Raw genomic sequence first — 23,555 nt, 5'->3', positions numbered from 1 at the left:
ATATAATACAACAAATGTTTTGTTTGAATCAGTGATGTTACACATGCACTACTCTTTATTGCAGCAGCCAACTGTATGACTATCTCTGCCTTTATATAAATAACACAGGCAGAACTGGAGGGGTTGGGGGAGCTGTCTTTCTCCAGTTTTGTGTGCGTAATCTGGAATAATCTGGATTAAGACTGGACAGCAGTACTGAAGCACTGTGTTTAATGCAGCTGGGTTATGTTGCTGCATCTACAGTATAACACCACAGACAGTAAATGGTATAGAGATACTGCTGACGTTCCCAGGTTAAGTGGGTGTGATACTCATACATTTAACCTGAGCCACAATAGTACAGGTCAGAACACAGGCCCTGAGCCTTTCTGAGAAATGAAGACGTCTCTACAGTAATTGTGTTACGATGTGGTGTTATGGGCTACTGTTCTGGACAATTGAGCTAAAGAGTCATTCGAAATGTTTATAGAGTTTTGCATAGCTATAGATGCTGTGTATAGACTTGGTACAATGTGTTCAGAGAATAATGAACTGTTTCATGTTTGTGAGTGAGTGGATGAGTGGAGGCAAAGAGAGGATATTGGAGGTAGTAGAGTGAGCTCTCCATTGCTATACTGAATACAGTAACCGCATGGTGGAGAGAGGGACTTTCTGCTCTGTGAGTGAGTCATATTGTGGTTCTCTACTCTGCCCGACTGGACAATATGTCTTTAAATGGCACACCCACAGTATCTCCAGTCAGTGCTTAAGTGAACCTCTTGACTGCGTCATGGCCCACTACAGGTCAGAGAACAGCTTCCTTTCCCACACCTTAGCAACTCAGCTACGTGTGTGTAAGTAAGAGAGGTGGGTGGTGTAGGTATTTAAGTGTAGTTTCCTGCAAATTACACAATGCCTGAGGTTGTGAGTGGCAACGAACACTATGGTGATGTCATTATTGGTTTGTGAGAGTAATTGTCAATGAGACACACAATGACAAAAAATCCCACTGAGTGATGTCATTTACACCCAGTAAACTGTGCAGCTATTTTCTGTTATGTTTTGTCAAATTGTATTCTGGTTTTCTGTTTTCTGTCAGGTGCGCTGTGTTGTAAGACATCTTTTAAATGTTTTGTTGTGTTAGACCAAAAGACGTGATAACTACTATTATCAGATATCCGTGTTTACTACACTGTTAGCCATTTTTGTAATTTTATCAGTAACTTACTGTATTTATCAACAGTATGATACTGTTTACAGTAGATACAGACAGCAGGGTCCAGATGCTACAGGCAGGCCACTGGCAGGGCCAACCAATCATAGAGCAGCAAACCTTGTGAAGATGTCAGTACACACAATACACTACAGCGGCCTATCATTCCTCCAGTACTGTACAGTACACAGTCAATCAGAGAAGTCTCTGTCTGTCAGTCTGCAAGCAAACGTAATAACCCAAGTCAAGTAAAGAACAGACACCATTTTTGTAAAAATAAATATTGAACTAGGCAAGTCAGTTAAGAACAAAAATTCCTATTTACAATGACGGCCTACCAGAAGGTCAAAGGCCTCCTGCGGGGACGGGGGCTGGGATTTATTTTTTTATATATACAGTGCCTTGCGAAAGTATTCGGCCTCCTTAACTTTGCGACCTTTTGCCACATTTCAGGCTTCAAACATAAAGATATAAAACTGTATTTTTTGTGAAGAATCAACAACAAGTGGGACACAATCATGAAGTGGAACGACATTTATTGGATATTTCAAACTTTTTTAACAAATCAAAAACTGAAAAATTGGGCGTGCAAGATTATTCAGCCCCTTTACTTTCAGTGCAGCAAACTCTCTCCAGAATTTCAGTGAGGATCTCTGAATGATCCAATGTTGACCTAAATGACTAATGATGATAAATACAATCCACCTGTGTGTAATCAAGTCTCCGTATAAATGCACCTGCACTGTGATAGTCTCAGAGGTCCGTTAAAAGCGCAGAGAGCATCATGAAGAACAAGGAACACACCAGGCAGGTCCGAGATACTGTTGTGAAGAAGTTTAAAGCCGGATTTGGATACAAAAAGATTTCCCAAGCTTTAAACATCCCAAGGAGCACTGTGCAAGCGATAATATTGAAATGGAAGGAATATCAGACCACTGCAAATCTACCAAGACCTGGCCGTCCCTCTAAACTTTCAGCTCATACAAGGAGAAGACTGATCAGAGATGCAGCCAAGAGGCCCATGATCACTCTGGATGAACTGCAGAGATCTACAGCTGAGGTGGGAGACTCTGTCCATAGGACAACAATCAGTCGTATATTCCACAAATCTGGCCTTTATGGAAGAGTGGCAAGAAGAAAGCCATTTCTTAAAGATATCCATAAAAAGTGTTGTTTAAAGTTTGCCACAAGCCACCTGGGAGACACACCAAACATGTGGAAGAAGGTGCTCTGGTCAGATGAAACCAAAATTGAACTTTTTGGCAACAATGCAAAACGTTATGTTTGGCGTAAAAGCAACACAGCTCATCACCTTGAACACACCATCCCCACTGTCAAACATGGTGGTGGCAGCATCATGGTTTGGGCCTGCTTTTCTTCAGCAGGGACAGGGAAGATGGTTAAAATTGATGGGAAGATGGATGGAGCCAAATACAGGACCATTCTGAAGAAAACCTGATGGAGTCTGCAAAAGACCTGAGACTGGGACGGAGATTTGTCTTCCAACAAGACAATGATCCAAAACATAAAGCAAAATCTACAATGGAATGGTTCAAAAATAAAAATATCCAGGTGTTAGAATGGCCAAGTCAAAGTCCAGACCTGAATCCAATCAAGAATCTGTGGAAAGAACTGAAAACTGCTGTTCACAATTGCTCTCCATCCAACCTCACTGAGCTCGAGCTGTTTTGCAAGGAGGAATGGGAAAAAATTTCAGTCTCTCGATGTGCAAAACTGATAGAGACATACCCCAAACGACTTACAGCTGTAATCGCAGCAAAAGGTGGCGCTACAAAGTATTAACTTAAGGGGGCTGAATAATTTTGCACGCCCAATTTTTCAGTTTTTGATTTGTTAAAAAAGTTTGAAATATCCAATAAATGTCGTTCCACTTCATGATTGTGTCCCACTTGTTGTTGATTCTTCACAAAAAATACAGTTTTATATCTTTATGTTTGAAGCCTGAAATGTGGCAAAAGGTCGCAAAGTTCAAGGGGGCCGAATACTTTCGCAAGGCACTGTATATACAGTTGAAGTCGTAAATTTACATACACTTAGGTTGGAGTCATTAAAACTCATTTTTCAACCACTCCACAAATTTCTTGTTATCAACTATAGTTTTGGCAAGTCGGTTAGGACATCTACTGTGTGCATGACACAAGTAATTTTTCCAACAATTGTTCACAGATAGATTATTTCACTTATAATTCACTGAATCACAATTCCAGTGGGTCAGACGTTTACATAGACTAAGTTGACTGTGCCTTTAAAGAGCTTGGAAAATTATGTAATGGCTTTAGAAGCTTCTAATAGGCTAACTGAAATCATTTGAGTCAGGAGGTGTACCTGTGGATGTATTTCAAGGCCTACCTTCAAACTCAGTGCCTCTTTGCTTGACATCATGGGAAAATCAAAAGAAATCAGCCAAGACCTCAGAAAAAATTGTAGACCTCCACAAGTCTGGTTCATCCTTGGAGCAATTTCAAAACGCCTGAAGGTACCACGTTCATCTGTACAAACAATAGTACGCAAGTATAAACACCATGGGACCACGCAGCCGTCATACCGATCAGGAAGGGGACGTGCTCTGTCTCCTAGAGATGAACGTACTTTGGTGCGAAAAGTGCACATCAATCCCAGAACAACAGCAAAGGACCTTGTGAAGATGCTGGAGGAAACAGGTACAAAAGTATCTATATCCACAGTAACAACGAGTCCTATATCGACATAATCTGAAAGGCCGTTCAGTGAGGAAGAAGCCACTGCTCCAAACCCGCCATAAAAAAGACAGAATACGGTTTGCAACTGCACATGGGGACAAGATTGTATTTTTTGGAGAAATGTCCTCTGGTCTGATGAAACAAAAATAGAACAGTTTGGCCATAATGACCATCATTATGTTTGGAGGAAAAAAGGGGAGGCTTGCAAGCCGAAGAACACCATCCCAACTGTGAAGCACAGGGGTGGCAGCATCATGTTGTGGGGGTGCTTTGCTGCAAGAGGGGCTGGTGCACTTCACAAAATAGATGGCATCATGAAGGGGGAAAATTGTGGCTATATTGAAGCAACATCTCAAAACATCAGTCAGGAAGTTAAAGCTTGGTCGCAAATGGGTCTTCCAAATTGACAATGACCCTAAGCATAGTTCCAAAGTTGTGGCAAAATGGCTCAAGGACAACAAAGTCAAGTTATTGGAGTCGCCATCACAAAGCCCTGACCCCAATCCTATAGAAAATTTGTGGGCAGAACTGAAAAAGCATGTGCGAGCAAGGAGGCCTATAAACCTGACCAGGTTACTTTTATTTTATTTTTTATTTCACCTTTATTTAACCAGGTAGGCTAGTTGAGAACAAGTTCTCATTTGCAACTGCGACCTGGCCAAGATAAAGCATAGCAGTGTGAACAGACAACACAGAGTTACACATGGAGTAAACAATTAACAAGTCAATAACACAGTAGAAAAAAAGGGGAGTCTATATATATTGTGTGCAAAAGACATGAGGAGGTAGGCAAATAATTACAATTTTGCAGATTAACACTGGAGTGATAAATGATCAGATGGTCATGTACAGGTAGAGATATTGGTGTGCAAAAGAGCAGAAAAGTAAATAAATAAAAACAGTATGGGGATGAGGTAGGTAAAAATGGGTGGGCTATTTACCGATAGACTATGTACAGATAGCAGATGTTTGAAGTTGGTGAGGGAGATAAAAGACTCCAACTTCAGCGATTTTTGCAATTCGTTCCAGTCACAGGCAGCAGAGAACTGGAACGAAAGGCGGCCAAATGAGGTGTTGGCTTTAGGGATGATCAGTGAGATACACCTGCTGGAGCGCGTGCTACGGATGGGTGTTGCCATCGTGACCAGTGAACTGAGATAAGGCGGAGCTTTACCTAGCATGGACTTGTAGATGACCTGGAGCCAGTGGGTCTGGCGACGAATATGTAGAGAGGGCCAGCCAACTAGAGCATACAAGTCGCAGTGGTAGGTGGTATAAGGTGCTTTAGTGACAAAACGGATGGCACTGTGATAAACTGCATCCAGTTTGCTGAGTAGAGTGTTGGAAGCAATTTTGTAGATGACATCGCTGAAGTCGAGGATCGGTAGGATAGTCAGTTTTACTAGGGTAAGTTTGGCGGCGTGAGTGAAGGAGGCTTTGTTGCGGAATAGAAAGCCGACTCTTGATTTGATTTTCGATTGGAGATGTTTGAAATGAGTCTGGAAGGAGAGTTTACAGTCTAGCCAGACACCTAGGTACTTATAGATGTCCACATATTCAAGGTCGGAACCATCCAGGGTGGTGATGCTGGTCAGGCGTGCGGGTGCAGGCAGCGAACGGTTGAAAAGCATGCATTTGGTTTTACTAGCATTTAAGAGCAGTTGGATGCCACGGAAGGAGTGTTGTATGGCATTGAAGCTCGTTTGGAGGTTAGATAGCACAGTGTCCAAGGACGGGCCGGAAGTATATAGAATGGTGTCATCTGCGTAGAGGTGGATCAGGGAATCGCCCGCAGCAAGAGCAACATCATTAATAGCTACAGAGAAAAGAGTCGGCCCGTGGATTGAACCCTGTGGCACTCCCATAGAGACTGCCAGAGGACGGGACAGCATGCCCTCCGATTTGACACACTGAACTCTGTCTGCAAAGTAATTGAAAAAGCCTAAACACCTCTTATGAGCTACAGAAATGGCTATTAACCTTGGCGAAATGATATTCAAATCCAGTTATAGCTAACTGTACTGTATCCCTCGCTGGGAGGAAATGTAAATGTGTTCTTGCTGTAGACAGATGGGGAAGCCGCCTGGCGTTTGAAGTTCCAGCAACCAGTCGTCACAGTCCCCACCCCCCCACTAAAATATTCAGGACGGTCTCTCATTGAGCTCCTTTCTCCCTGCCGTTTCCTACTCATACTGACGCTGGGTTGCAGCACTACGGGGCCAGAGAGCTGAACCAGGCAAGGCAGTCATCCGAAAAACCGAGGGTACTGAGTCTGCCGATAAGAATATGGTGATTGACAGAGTCGAAAGCCTTGGCAAGGTCGATGAAGACGGCTGCACAGTACTGTCTTTTATCGATGGCGGTTATGATATCGTTTAGTACCTTGAGCGTGGCTGAGGTGCACCCGTGACCGGCTCGGAAACCAGATTGCACAGCGGAGAAGGTACGGTGGGATTCGAGATGGTCAGTGACCTGTTTGTTGACTTGGCTTTCGAAGACCTTAGATAGGCAGGGCAGGATGGATATAGGTCTGTAACAGTTTGGGTCCAGGGTGTCTCCCCTTTGAAGAGGAGGATGACTGCGGCAGCTTTCAATCCTTGGGGATCTCAGACGATATGAAAGAGAGGTTGAACAGGCTGGTAATAGGGGTTGCGACAATGGCGGCAGATAGTTTCAGATAGAGGGTCCAGCTTGTCAAGCCCAGCTGATTTGTACGGGTCCAGGTTTTGCAGCTCTTTCAGAACATCTGCTATCTGGATTTGGGTAAAGGAGAACCTGGAGAGGCTTGGGCGAGTAGCTGCGGGGGGGGGGCGGAACTGTTGGCCGAGGTTGGAGTAGCCAGGCGGAAGGCATGGCCAGCCGTTGAGAAATGCTTGTTGAAGTTTTCGATAATCATGGATTTATCGGTGGTGACCGTGTTACCTAGCCTCAGTGCAGTGGGCAGCTGGGAGGAGGTTACACCAGCTCTGTCGGGAGGAATGGGCCAAAATTCACCCAATTTATTGTGGGAAGCTTGTGGAAGGCTACCTGAAATGTTTGACCCAAGTTAAACAATTTAAAGGCAATGCTACCAAAAACGAATTGAGTGTGTGTAAACTTCTGACCCGCTGGGAATGTGATGAAAGAAATAAAAGCTGAAATAAATCATTCTCTCTACTATTATTCTGACATTTCACATTGTTAAAATAAAGTGGTGATCCTAACTGACCTAAGACAGTGACTTTTTACTAAGATTAAATGTCAGGAATTGTGAAAAACTGAGTATAAATGTATTTGGCTAAGGTGTATGTAAACTTCCGACTTCAACTGTATATAGGACAAACACATCACGACAAGAGAGACACCACAACACTACATAAAGAGAGAACTTAGACAACATTATAGCATGGCTGCAACATGAAAACACAGAATGGTATGGCAGCAGCAGAACATCGTAGCAGCACAAGACATGTTACAAACATTATTGGGACAGACAACAGCACAGGGCAAGAAGGTAGCGACAACAATACATCACGCAAAGCAACCATAACTGTCAGTAAGAGTGTCCATGATTTCATCGGATATGAGTAGACAGATATTGGAATACATGAGAGAAATATGTTTGACCCAGCATCAGAGGATATTACATTCCAGGGAGAGAAAGAGAGAGAAAAAACTTGAAAAGAGAGAAAGATGGAGAATAGAGTCAGAGACACCATCAGAGAGAGGGAGAGGGGGAGGGAAAGAGAGAAAAGGAAAATATAGAAATACGGGTAGAAGAAAGAGAGTTATCTGAGTAGTCATGTCCTGAGCTGTTTGATTGTTCTTGGTGTGTTCCAGCGAGCCAGCAGACAGACAGGAAACAAGAGGAAGAGGATAAGACAGCAGAGTAGAGAAGAGAGGAGTGACTCACTCTGCTCAGTCCTGTGGTTGTGGTGGTCTTGTGATTACTGCTCCCATTGCTTTCTTGCTCTCTCTCTCTCTCTCTCTCTCTCTCTCTCTCTCTCTCTCTCTCTCTCTCTCACTCACACACATTGTTACTGTCTGTATCTACAGATTCTTTCTTCTGGTGAAGACACAGCATGGTGTGGTGTGCATGCGCGCCTGCGTGCGTACCTGCCTGCCTGCGTGCGTACCTACGTGTGAGCGAGCATGCGTGTGTCACACCCTGGTCTGTTTCAACTGTCTTTGTGCTTGTCTCCACCCCCCTCCAGGTGTCGCCCATTTCCCCCATTATCCCCAATGTATTTATACCTGTGCTCTCTGTTTGTCTGTTGCCAGTTTTTTTTTAACTTATCAAACCTACCAGCGGGTTTCCCCTTGCTCCTGTCTTTTTCTAGTTCCTGTTTTCTAGCTTTCCCCGTTTTGACCATTCTACCTGCCCTGAGCCTGCCTGCCGTTCTGTACCTTGTCACACCACCCTGGATTATTGACCTCTGCATGCCCTGACCCTGAGACTGCCTGCCATTCTGTACCTTACGGACTCTGATCTGGATAACTGACCTCTACCTGCCCTTGACCTGTCGTTTTGCCTGCCCCCTGTTCTAGTAATAAACGTTTGTTACTTCGACACGGTCTGCATCTGGGACTTCTCCTGAAACGTGATAGCAGGTGTGTTTTCATACGAGCATGTCTGCGTGACTGTGTTTGTATCTGTGTATGAAGTACCCCATGCTCACACTATCTAACCTTCACTGCACCTGTCCCTACCACAACCCCTCAACGCATTGCCTTCACTTCCTCTCTCAGTTTCTCTGACAACTGTCTCATATTAACTCCCACTTTCACTTCCTGGTTTAAGCAGTGGCTGTTTTACAACAAACAAGAACAGGCCAAAGAAACCAATCCTGCCAGGAAGACATGAAGGGAGATAAGAAAACAACAACATCAGTACAGATAAAATGTATATGTAAAAAATATATATATTTATTGTAGTCCAATGTTTTATTGTGGTATTGAAAATATTTCATCACCACTATCAGGAAGAGTGATATTATTACTTTTGAACCTTTATATAACTAGGCAAGTCAGTTATTAAGAACACATTCTTATTTACAATGATGGTCTACATCGGCCAAACACGGACGATGCTGGGCCAATTGTGCGCCACCCTATGGGACTCCCAATCACGGCAGGTTGTGATACGACCTGGATTCAAACCAGCGTGTCTGTAGTGACGCCTCTAACACTGAGATGGAGTGCTTTAGACCGCTTCGCCACTCGGGAGAACAATGCCATTTGTTCAGATAACAGATGATTTATTGATCTATTAAATCATTCCTTCAGTCATCAGTCTCACTTCAGAATCCAAACCGGATGTAATATATTTCTTGCCACTGGTTGGCTTTGTGACGCTAGTCTGTTTTCCAATAGGGAACACTGTAAACTGAAAGAGTTGCATACTTCTTCACCCAGCACGGTCACTGAGCTGGCAAGCTAAAGTTAGCTAGTGAGTCACAGAAATGTACGTTCAGTCTGTTAATTATTTCAGTCCGATTGGACTTATCCTACTCAAATCAACATGGCTCAACATAGTTTTTTCGTTTTTGACCTCGACATTCTTGTTGGATAGATACTTTGATAGCTAACATGTGGGCTAATCTCCTTTGGATGCCTCCATCTAGTTCCCTAGAGCAGCAGACCGGTTAGTCAACTTTGCTTTCGAACTTTGTAATCATCTGTAAAGTTGTTTTACATGAAATCACACTAGCTAGCTAGCTATATTTTGCTAAAAAGCCTGTTGATGTAATTGGTTGTTTATTTGGAGCTAGCTTACTAAGCTATCACTAGCTAGCTAGGTGGTTAATGTGGTGTAGGCAACAGTACCTTTACAGTGTTACTGAATGACAACAATATAGCCTTGTAGTTGGCAAGTTGGTTGATATGGGGTGCAGTAGGCTATAGTACAACAGTACTAAATGATAACAACGTGCCTTGTCACTAGCTAGTAGTTGGTTGATGGGGTGGGGTAAAGTAGGCTACAATACAGCAACAATAGCCTTCCTACTGTTCTGTTATTCGTTGGGTCTGGAAATGGTTAAATTAGATAATATTATAGAAATATCACACATTCCTGCAGCTGGGGTGGTGTCACATTGTCTTTATCCATACCATAGCTGCAGCTACGGATATGCCTTTTACTTGAGAGCTCTGTCTTTGCCAGGTCTCCCTTGACAAAATAACGTTTTTTCTTTTGACCTGGTAAAATAAGCTTGTGTCCATTCTCACTAGATATAATTGTGTGGTTCGTTGGCAGATTTTCAAAAGAAAATAGACATATACAGTATATCATCAGCAATTTTCAACCAGATAAGATACACAGCTAACCCATATTTAATTGAATTCATAAATGTGGACACTAATTATTGTTAATATTCCAATCCTCTAGGCCCTCCATTCCCAAACCTGAAGCCCCCTGTCCCCAGCAGGAAATACCAAGAAAAACTTCCTATTGAGGAAATGTAAGATAACTAACTCAATGTCATATTTAGATTTAGAGTTACTGACATGAACAGAAGCATATACAAGCAATCAATCAAATGTATATTATAAAGCCCCTTTTACATCAGCAGTTGTCACCAAGTCCTTATACAGATACCCAGCCTAAAACCCCAAAGAGCAAGCAATGCAGATGCATAAGCACAGTGGCTAGGAAAAACTCCCTAGAAAGGCAGGAACCTAGGAAGAAACCTAGAGAGGAACCGGGTTCTGGGGGGTGGCCAGTCCTGTTCTGGCTGTGCTAGTGGAGGTTATAAAACAGTACAGTGTTTTAGGCCAGATCGTTCTTCAAGATCGTTCAAGGTCCTGCAGCCTTTATTTAATTGTTGTAGACTAAGCCCTAGAGGTTTTATAACGTCACAGGATTTAGCGTACTTGTCAATCCAGATCTGAATATTTGATATCCTTTTTACTGTACACTGTTTTTTTTCTCCTAAGCTAATCACTGAATGTCCTACTACAAGGATGTGGTCAGGTTGACACACTTATGAGCCACAATAACACAGATCACACACACCAGAGATTGCGAGGGCAAGTACAATGATCAGTTGGGAAATTGAAGTCTGCTGCATGGTTGCCCCACATACACACACACTTAATTTAGGTTAGTGTGTAGTCAAGGCTTTATAGTTAAAATAATATAGTGTCTATCTTTCAGATCTGTCAACCAGGTTCGGTGGGTGACAGGTAAGCGTGTTTCCACAAAGATGTTCCAGACCTGGAGTGGCACGCTGGAACTTCCAGAGGCTTGTAGACCTGAAGCAGTGTGAGGTAGGTAATTATCACACACACATATACACACTCACTCTGTTTTGGTGTATAATTATTTTCACTTATGAAAATTGTTCCTCTCTTTTAGATCTGACACCCCTACTAGCTCAACCACAGTTCTCACAGCTGCAGTCGTCTGCTCCTGCACCTGCTACACCGGCCACGACAGGTGATTCAGGTAATTATCACATGCTTGTATACACACACACATACTCTTCCTCACTTTGGGCTCTATTCAATCACATCCACTTTAGCCGACATCCGCATAGCAGTTGTTTTGGCGGTGTCTGAGATGAAACTGTGTTAGAGCTGTCAAATTCACCAGCAGCTCCTGGCATTATACCTAAAGCGGACATTGCCGTTGGCTGCACAGAGTCATATTAACAGAAATCTCATGCAGCCCTGTTTACAAGTTAGAACACTGGAATTTGAGATGTAATCTCCACCTCATTTAGGCTGATAGAAATCCTCATTATTTAGTTGAATGATTTAGAATTTGAGCATCATTATTTCTCTATAACCTGCACTTTCTCATTCTGAACTTGTAACGCAAGTAGGACGGGTGTAGTTTCGTGCCAGTGATCAACAGCAGCTTCTTCCTGATTTGACAGATCCTACTCAGTTACAACGCCAAAACATCAGCTATGCATCTTTCGGCTATCGCCGGTTAACGCTTAATCTGATTGAATCTAGGCCTTACACTCATTCAGTCTGTTTAGTTGTATGATTATTGTCAGTTAAGAAAATGATGCCTCTCTTTTAGATCTGCCACCCCCAGCAGTCCTCTGCTGTGGTATTTAATTTACCGGCTACACCGGTTCCTACTACATTGGCCGCGAAGGGAGAATCTTTTGAGGATTCCCAGATGGATACAGGTCATTTAGAATGATATTACATACACATACGCTCACTCACACCAACAGATGTGCACACAAACATGTTGTTGAACTGTATACTTACTGTCACGTTGTGCATCTCTCTTTCAGATCTGCCATGCACTCCACCACTACCCCAGACAGCCTCACCCAGAAGTGCATGCACCGGGCCTATCACAAAGCAGAGATGGGTGGCTGACAAGGAAAAATAAAATATAACATGCACACACACTCTCTCTCTGTTACACACACATTATCCCCAATGTAAATAAATTGTAATTATTTTATTTTAGGATTGGAGATATCTTACGCCTACATATCCATTATCAATAGCTACATAATTACTCTATCCAATCAAAGTGTGATTGATAATATCCCACCCCACAAAAGTACGTGAATATGTAAATACATAGTAATAACTCGTTTATTTTATGTTTGCTCCATTTTATTTGAGGAAAATGTCTGCAATAAAGTACATTCACATAAAGCAATGTCTTTGTTTTTTTGGATATCTCTCCAAATAAAATGTGTGACCAAAAGGAAGTCGGCAGCCCTGCAACTCTCTGGGAGTGTGCAGGTTTTGTCATCTGGAGCTGAATCTGGAGAGAGAGGAAGAGTGCAGTTTAAAGGTTTATCATTAATAACTGACACAATTCTATAATGAATTCATATAAAAATAATAGTACATAATAGAGTGACTAATAGTTACTGTATTGTGATAGTTTAGTGTTTTAATTACTCAACAAGTAGCGCCCCAAGATGGGATCCAACTGTGTCTCAAAAGCAGTATAAAAGGTCAAATAAGGTCACCAGAATTTCTGTTACAAGTCTGGCTCCCGCGAATCAGGGGCAGGTGCTTACGCCAATCCGCCTTCCCTATCCACAATGCCCTAGCAAAACCAAAACATACTAGAATGTAACAGCGCTCTCTGTTGCCCCTAGTGGCCATTTTCCATGTCATCTCCCGACATCCTAGAACATGGCATTTATTCTAACCTGGCATTTATGTCACCACTCTGAACAAACAATGCTTTTTTAAAAAGTAGACAGTGCAGGTGTGCCATGTATTTGTGCATATTTTTACATTTACATTCAAATGTCTGCAGAAGTTAAAGTGTTGCCCCTTTCTTATCTTGTGAGGCATGTCCCAACATATACATGGTAATACAACGGTCAATAAATATGCCTGTCAATACAATGTTCAGTTCAATTACGTATTGCATCAGACAACAACATTGACGAATACGCTGATTCGGTGTGCGAGTTCATTAGAACATGCGTTGAAGATGTCGTTCCCATAGCAACGATTAAAACATTCCCTAACCAGAAACCTTGGATTGATGGCAGCATTCGTGTGAAACTGAAGGCACGAACCACTGCTTTTAATCAGGGCAAGGTGTCTGGTAACATGACTGAATACAAACAGTGCAGCTATTCCCTCCGCAAGGCTATCAAACAAGCTAAGCGCCAGTACAGAGACAAAGTAGAATCTCAATTCAACGGCTCAGACACAAGAGGCATGTGGCAGGGTCTACAGTCAATCACGGACTACAGGAAGAAACCCAGCCCAGTCACGGACCAGGATGTCTTGCTCCCAGGCAGACTAAATAACTTTTTGCCCGCTTTGAGGACAATACAGTGTCACTGACACGGCCTGCAACGAAAACATGCGGTCTCTCCTTCACTGCAGCCGAGGTGAGTAAGACATTTAAACGTGTTAACCCTCGCAAGGCTGCAGGCCCAGACGGCATCCCCAGCCGCGCCCTCAGAGCATGCGCAGACCAGCTGGCCGGTGTGTTTACGGACATATTCAATCAATCCCTATACCAGTCTGCTGTTCCCACATGCTTCAAGAGGGCCACCATTGTTCCTGTTCCAAGAAAGCTAAAGAAAGCTAAGGTAACTCCGTCATCATCAAATCAAACAGAAATCAAATCAAATTTTATTTGTCACATACCATGGTTAGCAGATGTTAATGCACTCTTGTGAAATCCGTCAAAAAACTCATAGTTTCCTAAAAGTGCTTTGAGAGACTAGTCAAGGACCATATCACCTCCACCCTACCTGACACCCTAGACCCACTCCAATTTGCTTACCGCCCAAATAGGTTCCACAGACGATGCAATCTCAACCACACTGCACACTGCCCTAACCCATCTGGACAAGAGGAATACCTATGTGAGAATGCTGTTCATCGACTACAGCTCGGCATTCAACACCATAGTACCCTCCAAGCTCGTCATCAAGCTCGAGACCCTGGGTCTCGACCCCGCCCTGTGCAACTGGGTTCTGGACTTCCTGACGGGCCGCCCCCAGGTGGTGAGGGTAGGCAACAACATCTCCTCCCCGCTGATCCTCAACACTGGGGCCCCACAAGGGTGCGTTCTGAGCCCTCTCCTGTACTCCCTGTTCACCCACGACTGCGTGGCCATGCACGCCTCCAACTCAATCATCAAGTTTGCGGACGACACAACAGTGGTAGGCTTGATTACCAACAACGACGAGACGGCCTACAGGGAGGAGGTGAGGGCCCTCGGAGTGTGGTGTCAGGAAAATAACCTCACACTCAACGTCAACAAAACTAAGGAGATGATTGTGGACTTCAGGAAACAGCAGAGGAAACACCCCCCATCCACATCGATGGAACAGTAGTGGAGAGGGTAGCAAGTTTTAAGTTCCTCGGCATACACATCACAGACAAACTGAATTGGTCCACTCACACAGACAGCATCGTGAGGAAGGCGCAGCAGCGCCTCTTCAACCTCAGGAGGCTGAAGAAATTCGGCTTGTCACCAAAAGCACTCACAAACTTCTACAGATGCACAATCGAGAGCATCCTGGCGGGCTGTATCACCGCCTGGTATGGCAACTGCACCGCCCTCAACCGTAAGGCTCTCCAGAGGGTAGTGAGGTCTGCACAACGCATCACCGGGGGCAAACTACCTGCCCTCCAGGACACCTACACCACCCGATGCTACAGGAAGGCCATAAAGATCATCAAGGACATCAACCACCCGAGCCACTGCCTGTTCACCCCGCTGTCATCCAGAAGGCGAGGTCAGTACAGGTGCATCAAAGCTGGGACCGAGAGACTGAAAAACAGCTTCTATCTCAAGGCCATCAGACTGTTAAACAGCCACCACTAACATTGAGTGGCTACTGCCAACACACTGTCAATGACACTGACTCTACTCCAGCCACTTTAATAATGGGAATTGATGGGAAATGATGTAAATATATCACTAGCCACTTTAAACAATGCTACCTTATATAATGTTACTTACCCTACATTATTCATCTCATATGCATACGTAGATACTGTACTCTATATCATCGACTGCATCCTTATGTAATACATGTATCACCAGCCACTTTAACTATGCCACTTGGTTTACATACTCATCTCATATGTATATACTGTACTCGATATCATCTACTGTATCTTGCCTATGCTGCTCTGTACCATCACTCATTCATATATCCTTATGTACATATTCTTTATCCCCTTACACTGTGTATAAGACAGTAGTTTTTTTGGAATTGTTAGTTAGATTACTTGTTCGTTATTACTGCATTGTAGGAACTAGAAGCACAAGCATTTCGCTACACTCACATTAACATCTGCTAACCATGTGTATGTGACAAATAAAATTTGATTTGATTTGATTTGAATTAGCTGTAGCATGATATCAATATATTGCACAATACTACATACTCACCCAGATACATCTTGATATTGGGAAACTACCAGCCGTTAAAATAAATGGGACATTCTCTGACTAAAATATCCTGTCACATTTGAACATAACAAGTCATTCCAAGAAATCATCACACAACTGTTTGTGTCATTTGGTGTTTGTACCTACTCCACATTTCATAACTACATACGCATTTCACATATTCCTATTTCGCAACTGTTTGAGCCACAATATTACATTACAGACCCAGTCTGCCTCCTGCTGGATATATTTAGTACTATTTGACAACATAATCCCTTTGCATTGTAGAGTGATGGGGACACCTGCTGGTGGCAGAAAACATGTCGACTGCTGATGTCCTTGATTGATTTGATTCATATAAAGGCGTCCTTTTGCTTCCCACCTGAAAAAGTTATTGCATATACTATTTTCTACATTGCAGAATAATAGTGAAGACATCAAAACTATGAGATAACACATATGGAATCATGTAGTAACCAAAAAAGTGTTAAACAAATCTAAATATATTTGAGATTCTTTAAAGTAGCCACCCTTTGCCTTGATGACAGCTTTGCACACTCTTGGCATTCTCTCACCCAGCTTCATGAGGTAGTCACCTGGAATGCATTTCAATTAACAGGTGTGCCTTCTTAAAAGTTAATTTGTGGAATTTCATTCCTTTTAAATCAAATCAAATCAAATCACATTTATTTATATAGCCCTTCATACATCAGCTGATATCTCAAAGTGCTGTACAGAAACCCAGCCTAAAACCCCAAACAGCAAGCAACGCATGTGTAGAAGCAGGGTGGCTAGGAAAAACTCCCTAGAAAAGGCCAAAACCTAGGAAGAAACCTAGAGAGGAAGCGGGTGGAGATTATAACAGAACATGGCCAAGATGTTCAAATGTTCATAAATGACCAGCATGGTCAAATAATAATAATCACAGTAGTTGTCGAGGGTGCAGCAAGTCAGCACCTCAGGAGTAAATGTCATTTGGCTTTTCATAGCCGATCATTAAGAGTATCTTTACCGCTCCTGCTGTCTCTAGAGAGTTGAAAACAGCAGGTCTGGGACAGGTAGCGCGTCCGGTGAACAGGTCAGGATTCCATAGCCGCAGGCAGAACAGTTGAAACTGGAGCAGCAGCACGGCCAGGTGGACTGGGGACAGCAAGGAGTCATCATGCCAGGTAGTCAGAAGCCCTAAAAGACCAAGTCCATATTATGGCAAGAACAGCTCAAATAAGCAAAGAGAAACAACAGTCCATCATTACTTTAAGACATGAAGGTCAGTCAATATGGAACATTTCAAGAACTTTGAAAGTTGCTTCAAGTGCAGTCGCAAAAACCATCAAGCGCTACAATGAAACTGGCTCTCATGAGAACCGCCACTGGAATGAAGACCCAGAGTTACATCTGCTGCAGAGGATAAGTTCATTAGAGTTTCCAGCCTTAGATTGCAGCCCAGATAAATGCTTCACAGAGTTCAAGTAACAGACACATCTCAACATCAACTGTTCAGAGGAGACTGTGTGAATCAAGCCATGCTTGAATTGCTGCAAAGAAACCACTACTAAAGGACACCAATAAGAAGAGAATTGCTTGGGCCAAGAAACACGGACAATGACCCAAAACAGCTCAAATAAGCAAAGAGAACCCCTTCAATGAGTAGGTGTTCTAAAACTTTTGACCGGTAGTGTATTATGACGACATTTTGTGACGTTGTTGCTCGTTTTGGTCTTCGGCAAATGTTTCTTTGGATGTGCTCCCTCAGAACAACAGATCTATACATGCTTTATTTTAAATGGATATTATGTCCATTCCTTATGTCACAATTTACAATACATTTGTCAATAATATCTGCTGGAAAAAAGTCTGGTTATTACAACACAAATACCTCGTTAACAAGGTCAAAGAGGTCTCTTTCAGAATTATCCATAAGTATTACCCTGCGAATCATTACCTGAGCATCCAGAAACAGTTTTGCATTTATTTTTGTCATTGTCTACATGTAAAGAAATGACGGAAAGATATTCATAGTTTTATAATTGCTAATATTCTTGATGACTTTTGTTTTTTATGGGAGAAGGTGCTGCTCAGTTTCCTTAACTATAATAAGGATAAAGAAAAACAATTTTACCTCATCAATCTAATTGTGCTAATGGGAAAATGTAATATTCATAAATGTAAATTCATGAATGAACACTCTTCCATGTTTTCTATAAGGAATTTGAACAGTACATTAAGACCATTCTACATGATTCTATAAAGAAAGCTGTTAAAACAATCAATATGTGTGTATCTTTTAATGTCTTTGTATAATCTGTAGTTTGTTGTACCCCCTAGCATATGTTATCATTGTCTGTTTGCATACTTCTTGTATGTATACTCGTTTTTCTGTATATTTTATTTTTTTAAATAATACGATTTATTCGGATGTTCACGCACACATTTTTTCCTGAGGCAAGCCGAAGTTCGGTAGCTGAAGTCTTACACCCCTTCTTTGGTGATTGGACAACAGTTGGGATTCTTCGATTAAGTGTTTGTTGCACTGAGCTCACTAGCTTGTGGTCACAGATATAACAAGAACATTGAGCTAACTAACAATGGATTAGTCATAGATAGAACAATGAGACAGATATTTCACCGGATGTATAAATGTGAAGCATCCTCTTAGCGTTTCCACTCATTACCAAATATGGTAGAGAGAGGAAGCCCACTGGCTTGCAGTGGGAGAAGATGGAACAAGGGGCATTTTGGCCGACATTCTGCACATTTTCTCAATCGTTTTTTGTTCCAAAACAATAATCTGTTATGAACAGAGTGGACTAAGTTTTGAAAACATTACCCTTTGCAAAAATTCAAATGTTTTAAAAGGAGTTTCAAGGCAAAATGAGTTATTGCACACATGCATTTTAAAGAGGAGGCGTTCTTTAACAGAAATATGCAGATGTATGCTAGAACGCGCCAAAAGGATCTCGCTAGCTCATGCTTGGCCCTGCCCACCTTCTTGCTGGTGCTGCCCACTATGACTCATTTTTTTCCCATTGGTCTTGTTATTCTTTAAATGACGGATCGCAACCAACTGAAAAGTGCACACAGCGCCACCTACTGTACTGGAAAGTGAGGCTCGTTATTCATCTATAAATCTTATCTAGCCCTGTGTTCCACCAACTGTTCTGGAGTGTGAATTCATTACACTTTGAGACACAAAAAAGGGAGGGGAAAAGGGAAGAAAAATTGCCCTACCAACTAACCCTACACCCATTAAAACCTCACCAGTATTCCACTACATGGCCCTGATCTTACACCAGACCGGGAGCCTGGGAGGACGGGACTCTATCGTTCAACACATCTTGTAACTACTCTGCAGCTGCCACCACAACATCTATTTTCTGAGATGTATGTTTCATTTCTGCGTTACAGTTAATAACCATGGAGATGAACACTAAGAAGCCAACCTTACCAAAGCACATGTTATTCCTACCACTCTATTGGCCTCGGTCTACTGACAAGTAACCTCTTAAAATCCCTCACCCTGGACCCATCTTCCTCTCCTACTCTCTTCACTGCCTCAGCATAAGACACCTCTGATCCTGGAAACCTCGACCTGCCTTTCTCTCAACGGACACTTCTGCTCTCCAACACCATAGTTCCCCCGAGCAGTTAACACACACAACCTTTCCCACAGATACTACACATTCCTTTTTGCTCATGCCCTCCTGCACACTTCTCACATCCAGGAATGTGCCCTCCTAGACACTGCTGCAACATGACCATATGCTTAGCACCTAAAACACCATAATGGGTTCTGGACAATAGCTCTCACGGGATAACTGACAGATCCTAACTTGACTTTGTTGGGTAAAGATTGCATCAAAACTCAGCAGGACAGACAGTGTCTTCTCTGTTTCATCACAATCTCCACCTAGTCTGCGTCGCACCAAATGGCAGGCATCACAGACACCGGGAAGTAATTCATCTTCCCTCTCGTCAACTTTGCACATTCAGCTAGCCATTGGCTCGATCAACCCCGTTTCCCCCCCCTAGTTTTTCAAGTGAAGGTCTTTTAATGGAGCATGCGAGGCAAAGACATTTACTTCACCTAGCCCAAATCAAATCAAATCAAATTTTATTTGTCACATACACATGGTTAGCAGATGTTAATGCGAGTGTAGCGAAATGCTTGTGCTTCTAGTTCCGACAATGCAGTAATAACGAGCAAGTAATCTAACTAACAATTCCAAAAAAAACTACTGTCATACACAGTGTAAGGGGATAAAGAATATGTACATAAGGATATATGAATGAGTGATGGTACAGAGCAGCATAGGCAAGATACAGTAGATGATATCGAGTACAGTATATACATATGAGATAAGTATGTAAACCAAGTGGCATAGTTAAAGTGGCTAGTGATACATGTATTACATAAGGATGCAGTCGATGATATAGAGTACAGTATCAACGTATGCATATGAGATGAACAATGTAGGGTAAGTAACATTAGTAACATTAACTAGCCGAGTTACCTAGTATGCAGACGCCTTCAGGAAGAAAGTTGTATGGAAACAAATGTAACTTTTGGAGTAACAACGACAATCTGCTTCTTTAAAGGGAAACTTCACCATTGTTCAACTTCATATTCATCATCTTCAACAACATTCCAACATTAACATATATGACTATGGAGGGTTTCTACCACAGGAGGTTGGTGGCACCTTAATTGGGGAGGATGGGCTCGTGGTAATGGCTGGAGAGGAATCAGTGGAATGGTATCATATACATCAAACACATATTGTCCATGTGTTTGATGCCATTCCATTTGCTCCGTTCTGGCAATTATTGTGAGCCGTCCTCCTCTCAATAGCCTCCACTGGTTTCTGTGTTTTGTAGTAAAAATGGTAGAGGAAGATAAGTGTTTCCAATGACATCATCGGTGTGTATCGTGTGATCTTGACCAATTTACTAATTGGTTTATAATGTCATTGGAAACATTTATCTTGCTCTATATTTTTTACTACAAAACATAGAAACTGTACAATTTTCACAAATGTTGATGTTAGGGTGGTGCTGGAGAGGATGAATATAAAGTAAAAAATAATGTTACATTTCCCTTTAACTGCTAATGTCCCATTATTAAATTATTGTTTGTAAGCATTATTGGGCTTATTTGTTCATGTTTAAACAACATCAGTATTGTATGTATAAGCCATAATAATATACATCAAGCATTTTAACAGTAGCTAGCGGTGTGTGGGTAAAATCACAGGGGAAGCCAATCCAGGGTAAAAAAGCCATATTACAACCTATGTGTAACCTGTTAGTTCATATGCCTCGACACTGTGATATATACTGTAGGCCTCAGGCCAAGACAATAAGAAGACACAGTGGCAGAATAAATTCAACCAGACATTTGTTTCATTACAAAACCGGAGAGCAGCATCTGTTCGGTGAAGTCCACAAAACATATTGCATGTAACAAACAGTTACATGACCTACAACATGGTCAAGAAAGGTAACGTTTACAACATTTTCGGACTACTAAATGACTATTGATTTAGAACCACAGAGAGTTACCACAAGTCGCAAAGAAAACAGGAGCTGCATCCACTATTCCAGCATCATTTCAACTTCAACATTTGATCATAATCTTATCACCTATGCTTAGTCTAATACATCCACAACTAAAAAAATATAAAAAACGATTTAGTCCAATCAAAGTAAGCTAAATATGATGTGGCTGTTGATGGTACTGATTTCTGTGTGTGTGTGTGTGCGCGGTGTGTGTGTGTGTGCGGTGTGTGTGTGTGTGTGCGCGGTGTGTGTGTGTGTGCGTGTGTGTGTGTGTGTGCACGGTGTGTGTGTGTGTGTGTGCACGGTGTGTGTGTGTGTGCACGGTGTGTGTGTGTGTGTGTGTGTGTGTGTGTGTGTGTGTGTGTGTGTGCGGTGTGTGTGTGTGTGCGCAGGGGTGTGTGTGTGCGCGGTGTGTGTGTGTGTGCGCAGGGTGTGTGTGTGCGCGGTGTGTGTGTGTGTGCGGTGTGTGTGTGTGTGTGTGCGGTGTGTGTGTGTGTGTGCGCGGTGTGTGTGTGTGTGCGCGGTGTGTGTGTGTGTGCGCGGTGTGTGTGTGTGTGCGCGGTGTGTGTGTGTGCGCGGTGTGTGTGTGTGCGTGCGTGCAAGAAGAAAAAACATGTTGACTCACAATACTTGTAGAGAAATGCCATCCTCCTCTTTCATGTTGCCTAAACGGTCTATGACTCTGTCATACAGTACATGCTTTTGGTTTTTATTTTTTCTAGGCTACCTGGTTAAAAAAATTGCTTGCTAGCCTAACTTCCTTTCATGTGCAACAATGCGCCAGGTCGGCTAGTTAACATTCGCATACTACGTCTAGCTACATGTTGAACTTCAATCCTCTCAGTCCAGGGGTACAATATAATTTATTTATGGTTGGATCAGAATCCCTGTTATAATCATTGGACAATATGGTGAATTAAGTAAAACCACAAGTCCAAACCCTTATATCCATCCATGGTTAATTTAGGAGATGGACGATTTTAGCTCGCTAGCTAGCCACCGGAGGACAACAACATATAGAGATGAGATTTCTCCTGTCAATAATGATGTTTGGCTTGTGATGTGATTGGTCTGAAGCAAAATCCAAACTGGCTTCCCTTAAAATGTTTTTTTTTTTTGTGCAACAGGACCATTCACAGATGAGCTCACTCAGTGTAGCTCAATGCTGATTGGCTATGATTTTATTATTATTTATCAAGGGAAGCCAAATGCTTGTCGTCTTCCCTTGCATTTAATGCTATGGGCGGCAGCAATGTCATACTCTTTCTGACCAAAAAGCATCAGATAATGTAGATACGCTACACATACTGAGACAGAGGGGTGCTGTTTCGTTCATTCGGATGCTTTCTCCGATGAAATACATTCAGCCTCTTGCGAATTGAAGGAAATGTATGAAACACAGAGACTAAAGAAAAATAATTTTGTATCTGTTTTCTTGGTAATTTTGGGGGGGAAGCAGGCCACTGTATTTACACACTGTCACTGACCCTGAAACTGCCAGGTCTATCCACTGAAAGATGGCTTGGTTAGAATCTGTTAGATTATTCTTTGGACACTGTGCTAACATTGTGCCAAACGAGCTTCAATGCCATACAACACTCCTTCCGAGGCCTCCAACTGCTTTTCAACCGATTGCTGCCCGCACCCTCCTGCCCGACTAGCATCACTACTCTGAACGGTTCTGACTTAGAATATGTGGACAACTACAAATACCTAGGTGTCTGGCTAGACTGTAAACTCTCCTTCCAGACTCACATTAAGCATCTCCAATCTAAAATTAAATCTAGAATCTGATTCCTATTTCGCAACAAAGCCTCCTTCCTTCACAAACATACCCTCGTAGAACCGACTATCCTACCGATCCTTGACTTCAGCGATGTCATTTACAAAATAGCCTCTAACACTCTACTCAGCAAATTGGATGTAGTCTATCACAGTGCCATCCGTTTTGTCACCAATGCCCAAAATACTACCCACCACTGTGACCTGTCGCCAAACCCACTGGCTCCAGGTCATCTATAAGTCTATGCTAGGTAAAGCCCTGCCTCATCTCAGCTCACTGGTCACCATAGCAACACCCACCCGTAGCATGCGCTCCAGCAGGTATATTTCACTGGTCACCCCCAAAGCCAACACTTCCTTTGGCCGCCTTTCCTTCCAGTTCTCTGCTGCCAATGACTGGAACAAATTGCAAAAATCACTGAAGCTGAAGTCTTATGTCTCCCTCACTAACTTTAAGCATCAG

The 23,555-nt window shown here is 42.6% G+C and overlaps 2 long non-coding RNA genes across 4 annotated transcripts; one reads left to right on the top strand and one right to left on the bottom strand.

Annotated features, from left to right (window-relative positions):
- The first annotated feature begins 9,253 nt into the window (after positions 1 to 9,253).
- On the top strand, positions 9,254 to 12,522 carry LOC112217244. 3 transcript variants are annotated; one of them, XR_002948449.2, is made up of 6 exons: positions 9,261 to 9,535; positions 10,280 to 10,352; positions 10,828 to 11,160; positions 11,249 to 11,338; positions 11,924 to 12,035; positions 12,147 to 12,522. It is a non-coding gene; the product is annotated as an uncharacterized LOC112217244 (long non-coding RNA). The 3 variants fall into 3 exon arrangements; XR_002948451.2 differs by having other exon boundaries at positions 9,268 to 9,535; positions 11,048 to 11,160; XR_006078805.1 differs by having other exon boundaries at positions 9,254 to 9,535; positions 10,280 to 11,160.
- LOC112217253 lies at positions 12,442 to 16,807 on the bottom strand. The gene is made up of 2 exons (XR_002948452.1): positions 16,767 to 16,807; positions 12,442 to 12,634 (listed from the first exon to the last, which is right to left on the bottom strand). It is a non-coding gene; the product is annotated as an uncharacterized LOC112217253 (long non-coding RNA).
- Positions 16,808 to 23,555: the final 6,748 nt, after the last annotated feature.

The sequence above is a fragment of the Oncorhynchus tshawytscha genome, linkage group LG02 (genome assembly GCF_018296145.1).
Source record: "Oncorhynchus tshawytscha isolate Ot180627B linkage group LG02, Otsh_v2.0, whole genome shotgun sequence".
Classification (NCBI taxonomy): Eukaryota; Metazoa; Chordata; class Actinopteri; order Salmoniformes; family Salmonidae; genus Oncorhynchus; species Oncorhynchus tshawytscha.
Note: the sequence above shows the minus strand (reverse complement) of the source record. Positions and strands in the feature narration are given on the sequence as shown.